The sequence below is a fragment of the Mus musculus genome, chromosome 14, assembly GCF_000001635.26.
Source record: "Mus musculus strain C57BL/6J chromosome 14, GRCm38.p6 C57BL/6J".
Taxonomy (NCBI): Eukaryota; Metazoa; Chordata; class Mammalia; order Rodentia; family Muridae; genus Mus; species Mus musculus.
The window spans coordinates 19625071-19631402 of NC_000080.6; positions in this window are offsets into that span (position 1 = coordinate 19625071).

The window sequence follows — 6332 nt, forward strand, 5'->3', positions numbered from 1 at the left end:
TTGGTGTATGGTAACAAAACTCTTAAATAGTTTAAATTTCTGCTTTGAAGATTTATTAAAAAAAATCAGGCATTAGATGTTAAACAATAACTGACCATAAAAAATATTTTTAAAGATTTTTATTTATTGTTATAAGTACACTATAACTGTCTTCAGACACACCAGAAGAAGGCATCAGACCTCATTATGGATGGTTGTGAGCCACCATGTGGTTGCTGAGATTTGAATCCAGGACCTTCGGAAGAGCAGTCAGTGCTCTTACCCACTGAGCCATCTCTCCAGCCCCCATAAAAAATTATTAATCTGCTCTTGGAAATATGACACTAGCCTTGGATGACTGCCCCACTGAATGCATCCTTTCAGAGTTGTAATACTTGGATGATTTCTATTGTGCCAAATAACTATGATGTTACCTCTTCTATTTGTGATTGCTTCACTAAATACATCTTTTAAGAGTTGTAATACTTGGGTTTTTTGATGTATAAAAACCCTTGCGTGAGGGGCTGAAGAGATGGCTCAGCGGTTAAGAGCACTGACTGCTCTTCCGAAGGTCCTGAGTTCAGTTCCCAGCAACCACATGGTGGCTCACAACCATCTGTAACGAGAACTGACGCCCTCTTCTGGTATGTCTGAAGACAGCTGCAGTGTACTTACATATAATAAATAAATCTTTAAAAAAAAAAAAAAAAGAAAGAAAAGAAAACCAACAACAACCACCCTTGCTTGAGAGCTGCAAAATACACTCAAATTCAAACCGTCTCTGTGTTTGTTTCCGTTTGTCACTACCGAATCCTTACCCTTCGAGGACCCTCGTCCCAGGGACGCCCATACCCGACTGGGGTGGTTCATGGCAATGTGAGGTTACAAGTAGGAAGCAACGTACAAGGATTAAAGCCCAGTGGAATTGCCAAAAGAGTGCTTATCATTGTCATTTGGGGGAGGGGTGTATCCATCTTCTCCTTTTTCCCCACATTGCAAGATGGTCTCTTTACCCTCCCTATACATTTTTATTGTTTTGTAATTACCATCTTTGGTAATAAACAAAAAGACATTATAGCTATTTTACAAATGTAAATTAGAATTCTTTTTCCCTGCATACTACATAGATGTCCCCTGGAAATTATAATTTGTCCTATTGGCTTCACCGTGAACATGCACAGAATCCTACAGCACATCCCTCTGCTGACATTGTTTTGCTAACTATATTGTGGGCATGGCTTTGTTTCAGGACAGAGTGCCTCTCAGAGTTGTGCAGAGTGGTTCATTTCCAAAAAACATTGCAGGTTAATTCAGTAGCCACCCTTTGAAGGACAGCAGGGATGTTTTACTATCACATGAAGTGTAATGTGTTGAAAAGTTCTTGGATAATGACCATGGCTCACTGTTTGCCTCTTTTGCTACCAAGCTCTTCTGAAAAGAAGACAAGGTAAGTTTAGTGAACAGAATAAAATGGGTCAGCTTGGAGCTTTCTGGAGGATGTTCTTGGAACCCCCTTAGGACCTTGGTCTTGTGTGAACCAGCTTGTCTGTGCAAAACTTTAGGAGCAGCAAGTCTCTGCATGGAAAATGGTCCTGACAAGAAAATAAGTACAGACCAGTGCAGCAGAGTCTGGGTTAGTTTAAGAGCTGTAAATATAGCATAGGTCCTACTACTTCCTCAAGCGGCAGGAAATGTGCTAAAACATAGCAATCTTTTTATTGTTCTGTGTGTGTGCATTCATGTATGTGTATGGTTGTGTGTTTTTGTGTGGGCCCAGATGTGTGTGATTGTGTTTATGGCTATGTTCCTTATTTGTGCAGTGTTAGGTCCTTGTTGTAGGTGTTTTATGGGTGCTTGTATATACACGTGTGTGTGTGTGTGTGTGTGTGTGTGTGTGCGCGCGCGCGCGTGTGTGTGTGTAAGTCTCTGGGGGGACATGTATGAGTGAAGGCATGCACTCCTGTGTTTCTGATATACATGTATATATGTATATATGTATATATATATATATATATATGTATATATATACATATAAATAGACATATATAACCACTTGGTCAGGAAAATATTAAATGATAATAGAGGCCAACGTTAATGAGAAAAAGAACTGTCAGTTCATTTTGCCTCAGGGACTGTCAAATACAGCACCCCATCCTTCTGCCCTACCACCTAGCTCACTAGGACAAGAGGACACAAAAAATGTTTAAAGTCAGATTTTAAACTATTTGTAAAGGGAAAACTATCACTATTGAAACTGTTGATAGAGGAACAACTGTTTATCAATATTGAAATCATTTCGAGGAAAACAAAGGAATGGGAAAAAGGGAGTTAAGGAAAACAATGCAGTGTCAAATACATGTGCATGAGAGGCAAAAATGGTGGCTAAGTGGTCCTGTCCCTTCTCTGCTCTTGGTGAATAGTGACTGCTCACTGGAAGGTCAGGTGGCTCACTGTGTCTTCTCAACATCCTGGAATGTTTTCCTCATTGCCAGCTACCACTGTCTCTCCAGATTTGCCTAACCTTGGGGCAATAAACCTTGGCCTTGCAGTTTTGCATCGATGTTATTATTTGAAGGATTGAGTTGCTTGGAATTGCATCTGCGTCATCAGGAAGAAGTCCCATACCTATACCAAGATGCAATAACGAGACTGCCTCAGAGAGCCCCTTAGGCTCATGATAGTGTAAAACACTCACCCTGTGTTCTGTCTGCAGCCCTCTGTAACTGTTGCTATTCAAAATCATTCACTCTGAGTTAAAATCATCTTCAAGGAGGTTTGGGAGAAGTGAGGACACTCGGACATTGCTGGTGGTGTCGAATGGGGTGGCCCTGTGAAACACCATGCACAACTCTTCAGAACACTGAACTGCAGTCCCCATTGACCGAGCAATTCCAGAACAAGAAGTAGGTGTCCACAGAGAAACTATGGACCATCAGGGTTTTAGGGGTACTCCTCAGAGCAGCCCTGAAGTAGCAACTATCCAAATGTTACTCAGTCAAGGAGTGAAAAAGTACAATATGGTCCAGCCTTTTGAAAGACTTAGTGTGCTAAGTGTGATAATACATGCAACCATTTGCCCTTAAACTAGTCAGCTTTATCTTGCTCACAGAATCACATTCCAAGGAGAAGATTTTACTTTGGGTCATGGCTATGGAGGTTTCCTAGTTGTTTGTGGTCATAGCTTTGGTTCCAAAGTCAAGCAAGCTACAGTAAAGGGAGCTCCTATTAGAAGATGCTGCTCACTTTGAGCCACTGGGAAACAGTGAGCAACAAGGAGGAAGAGGCTGGTCTACCTCTGTGAGGAGCCACCCTCACGGTCGGCATTACAAGATGGCGCTGACATCCGTTGCTCATGGTGAAAGACAAGTAGTGTGCGCAGGCGTCAGGGTATCTTTCAATTACCTGAGCCCTGCCTCTCCCGTGGCGTCATCTGGGCTGATGGTGGGCAGCCAATCCGGCTGGTGCACGTCTCCAACCATACTTCGCAGCCTATATAAGGGAAGGGTTTTCTGCTCTCTGGGTCTCCTCTCATGAAGCTGATCATCTATCTCTCGAGATGCATTAAAGCTTTACTGCAGAAGGATCCGAGTGTCCTGCGTGCATTCTTGCTGACGAGACGGTAGCATGGGTCATCTGGTGCTGGAAACCTGGGATCAACATCGTCGGCATGGAGGAGAACCCCCGAAGACAGGGTGGATTCAGAACTGCAGGGAAAAGGTAAGTTCAGAGAGGTATGTCTGATCGTGAACCTCTTATCCCTTTTGATTTCGGTCTTAATCTAGATGCACCCTAGGAAGGGGCGGTAGAAGTTCTAGTCTTGGTTGCCCTGGCCCTCATTCTGATTCTTATTGTTTCTTATTCTGTCCATCGAGGCTGGTGTTGAAATTTGAGGTGTGGTCAGTCCAACGTAGATAATCGGCAGCACCGAGGTATCTTGTAAGCCTCCCGTAGATAAGGGAGCAGAGCACCGTGTTTACTTTCGCTTTGCTTAAGGAGTACCATAAGTCGGGCGTAGATCAGCCGCAGGCATTCACTCTATCATGGGCTCACAGTCAGTGATCACCACGTTACAGGCAGTGCTAAAGCAACGCGACCTGCAGGTCTCCTCCCGTACGCTGCAGAACTTTGTTAAGGAGGTGGATCGCGTTGCTCCCTGGTATGCCTGTTCGGGGTCTCTAACTGTAGCCTCATGGAATAAGCTAAGAAGGGACCTTGACAGTAAGCATGAAGAGGGAGACTTATGCCTGGGCACCAAGGCAATTTGGAAGCTGATAAAAAAAAACTGTCTAGAGGATGAAACCTGCCGACCCGCCATTGTGGAGGGACAGGGAACACTAGAAGAGGTTCAGAACAGCATGTCAGAAACCGAACGGAGCGAGAGAATGGGAGCTCGAAAAAAGAAAGACATGTCTAAGAAAAAGGGCTCTCCCCGGGATTCAGAAGGAAGGGGAGAGAGAAAGAAGGGCAGTGAAACTGAGCCCTCTACTAAGAAAAAGCCTTATACTAATCTTTATCCTATCCATGACTTGGAGGCCTTAGAGATTGATAGTTCAGGGTCCGAAGACCTAGACTCCAGTGAGGAGGCTGAATTAGAGGAGGAGGCAGCAAAATATGAAGAACAGAGATATAACCCTGACCGATGGTCACGATCAGGAAGTAATAAAAAGGGTAGCATGCCAGCTACTGTGCCCACAGCGCCACCGCCTTATGAATTGCGGTATAGCGCTAACTCCTTTTTTCCTCAGGAAGAGTTAAAAAAGATACAGGTAGCATTTCCAGTCTTTGATACTGGGGAGGCAGGGCGTATGCACACCCCAGTGGACTATAAACAACTTAAAGAACTTGCTGAATCTGTCTGTAACTATGGGGTCAGTGCCAATTTTACTCTGGTTCAGGTCGAGAGATTCGCCAATATGGCCATGACCCCGTCAGATTGGCAAATGATAGCAAAGGCTACACTCCCTAATATGGGACAATGGAAAGCTCTATGGTATGATGCGGCCCAAAATCAGGCCAGGGCCAATACCACAGCAGTTGATGACAACCAGAGACAATGGACCTTTGAATTGTTGACCGGCCAAGGGCAGTATGCCGCCAATCAAATTAACTATCCTTGGGGGGCATACGCCCAGATAGGAGCAGCTGCGGTCAAGGCTTGGAAGGCACTTACAAGAAAAGGGGAGGCTGGGGGTCACCTTACAAAGATTGTTCAGGGCCCCCAGGAACCATTCTCTGATTTTTGTGGCAAGAATGACTGAGGCTGCAGCCTGGGTCTTTGGCAACCCCGAACAAGCTATGCCTCTAATTGAACAGCTCATTTATGAGCAAGCCACCCAAGAGTGTAGGGCGGCCATCACGCCAAGAAAAAACAAAGGGTTACAAGACTGGCTTAAGATATGTAGGGAGCTAGGAGGCCCTCTCACCAACGCGGGACTAGCCGCGGCTATATTGCAATCTCAGAGGCACCCTAATGTCAACAAACAAAAGGCGTGTTCCAATTGTGGGAAAGCTGGACATTTGAAGAGAACTTGCCCTGTACCTGAACGCGCAAGAGGAGCTGTTCTCTGCTCCCGCTGAGGAAAGGGCTATCACAAGGCCAGTGAATGCCGCTCTGTCAGAGATGTAAAAGGAAGACTCCTGCCCCCGATAGGTGAAGTTAATCCCTCACAGTCAAAAAATGGGGTGCTGGGCCCCCGATCCCAGGGCCCTCACAAATATGGGAGCCGCTTTGTCAAAAGCCAGAGCAGGACAGAGGAGATGACACCTGACGAGTCACAGGAGTGGACTTGCGCACCACCTCCAGTTTCTTACTCATGCCCCAAATGAATGTGCAACCAATCCCCGTTAAGTCTCCTGGACCCTTACCCCCTCGGACTATAGGTCTCATTATTGGGCGAGGATCTCTCACTTTACAAGGCCTTGTGGTTCATCCTGGGGTAGTGGACCACCAACACCTGCAAGACATTCAAGTCCTTTGTTTCTGCCCCCAAGGTATTTTTTCCATTAGCCCAGGAGATAGAATTGCACAATTAATATTCTTGCCCAGCCCCGATAAGGATGAAGATAACACAAAAGAATTGAGAGGTATGGGTTCTTCTGGCCCCGATTCAGCCTATCTAGTTATGCCTTTGAATGCCAGGCCTACTCTACATCTTTTTATTAATGACAAAGATTTTGAGGGGATTATGGACACCAGAGCAGATAAGAGTATCATTTCATCTTACTGGTGGCCCAAGAGCTGGCCTGTTACAAAATCTTCTCATTCTTTACAAGGCCTGGGTTATTAATCTTGCCCAGCAATTAGTTCATCCATCCTGACATGGCAAACCTCAGAAGGACAGAGGGGCCTGTTT